Raw genomic sequence first — 2,500 nt, forward strand, 5'->3', positions numbered from 1 at the left:
GAACTCTCCCAGCACAGCGCACGCGCCAACACATCCGCACAGCTGCGATACAAACCACCAGCGAGAACCGCTGGGGCGACCGAGCAGCAGACGGCGTCGCGGCGCCGAGCGCCGGGCGGCGGCGCATCCTCAACGCACACAGTCCTCAATCGGACCAGCACACTGAAGATGTCCACCGCGCTTCGCACCGGGCCCGCGAGGACCTACTTTGGCCGCACGGCGCCGCGCGCAGGGTGCGCCGGCGCGCAGCTGCGACGCCTGCCGCGTCCGTCGGCCGGCGCGCCTGCCACTGGCCGCCCCCACCAGCCGGCTGTAGCGCGTGCGCCCACGCACCGCGCGGCCAGCACGCCGGGAGGCGCCCCCTCACCGGCCGGGGACGGTCCCACCCAGCCACCGCCGCGTATCGCTTCACACCCAGATGCCGTTCAGTTTCGTCGGCATGGTGGGTATCGCTGGAACAACCGGTTAGTACCTCAACCTATCGTCGCCATCACCGATTCACCCCTAGCGAGAACAACCGCACCACAACAGGTTACCATTTGTTCATTTGCGTAACTTCACCAGAAAACGCAGGCGTCCATCGCCATTTGCAACTTCAACGATTATTGCATGCCTGTGTCAGGTGTCACGCCACACTACGTCTGCCCACATACACGCAACAAAATGTGCACGCCTAGACAATACGTGGAAGGTGGCCCCCGTACGTATGCGATGTCCATTGCTCGAACGACTGTCAACCGGCCTCTGTAGCATGTCGCAGATATGGAACGCGGTGCACCATGCCATCACGGTGTGTGAGGAGAGACGACTAGGTCCGAATACATCAACAGACAGCTCATGCTGATCGCCATCCACGGCGTCCGTTCCTCCCACACGTCTCTATGGCGTACCACACTGCAATCCAGCTCTCATAGGGAGACGACACGTAGCTGCGTGCACAATATTTGCACTGTATGGTCCGCCGTTTTTGGGCGCAGTCGTTGTGCGGTCACACATGTGCCACGATGTATCATTCAGTACATAAGGACGAATGTGCAGTACAGATTGTGGTTCACGCGTACGACATCAGCGGACAGTTGACACAGGCCGCACCACAACGTAGCCTGAGTACGTCGCATGCGAAGGGCATTGAACATGCAAACTTCTCACCAACCAGCTTGCGAAGGCAGGGGGCAAGGTGGGGACGTGGGGAGGGGCGGCATGTACGTCCTGCTGCCATCCACATTACAGTGTACAGCAGGAGCATGTGGAAAGTGAGCAAGACTTGCAAGGTGTTTAACATGAAGCGATACACAGGGGTGCGGGCAGTGCGAGTAGCGAACTATATTGCGAGGGTTGCGGGTGGGCAACACTACAGTAATTGAACGAGTCGTATAACAATTACAGAGCAGGTTTAGGCGACAACGTGGGTTACGTTAAGGCGACAACATGGGTTAGGTTAAGGCACAACATGGGTTAGGTTAAGGCACAACATGGGTTAGGTTAAGGCACAACATGGGTTAGGTTAAGGCACAACATGGGTTAGGTTAAGGCACAACATGGGTTAGGTTAAGGCACAACATGGGTTAGGTTAAGGCACAACATGGGTTAGGTTAAGGCACAACATGGGTTAGGTTGAGGCACAACATGGGTTAGGTTAAGGCACAACATGGGTTAGGTTGAGGCACAACATGGGTTAGGTTGAGGCACAACATGGGTTAGGTTGAGGCACAACATGGGTTAGGTTAAGGTACAACATGGGTTAGGTTAAGGTACAACATGGGTTAGGTTAAGGTACAACATGGGTTAGGTTAAGGTACAACATGGGTTAGGTTAAGGTACAACATGGGTTAGGTTAAGGTACAACATAGGTTAGGTTAAGGTACAACATAGGTTAGGTTAAGGTACAACATAGGTTAGGTTAAGGTACAACATAGGTTAGGTTAAGGTACAACATAGGTTAGGTTAAGGTACAACATAGGTTAGGTTAAGGTACAACATAGGTTAGGTTAAGGTACAACATAGGTTAGGTTAGGTTAGGTTAGGTTACACGTTGTTGTACGGAAAGGTGTAGGGGGGGGGGGGCGGGGGCGGCAGGTTCGTTGATAGTGATTATAGTAAGTGAATGCTTGTGACATGATCAGATTTGTCACGTCAGGATGCACCTTTGGCTTATTAGAGGCGGCGCTCCAATTCTATGCTTGTGTGAGACCTGTGTCTTTGACTCATGTCATTGTTTGTGCGCTGTGACAGGAGGTACTATTGTGATGTTGGGTGCACCGTTGTATAGGACATGTGTGGGTGTTGGTGCCTGGTCTGCGCAATGGTGGATGTCGAAAGGCTGGGATATTGTATTTTCCGCACGGACCTCCTGGTCTGGTTGTGATAGTGTGGATTGTGTAATGTGGCGGAGAAGATGCACTGGATGTTGTTCCATGCTGGTGCTTACATATTGTATGTGCGCCTGTTAGAAGCAGAGAGTGGTGCGTGATCAGAGTGTCTGGCTGACGTGTGGTTCCCA

This window comes from Schistocerca piceifrons, unplaced genomic scaffold, assembly GCF_021461385.2.
Source record: "Schistocerca piceifrons isolate TAMUIC-IGC-003096 unplaced genomic scaffold, iqSchPice1.1 HiC_scaffold_1012, whole genome shotgun sequence".
In the NCBI taxonomy this organism is placed as follows: domain Eukaryota; kingdom Metazoa; phylum Arthropoda; class Insecta; order Orthoptera; family Acrididae; genus Schistocerca; species Schistocerca piceifrons.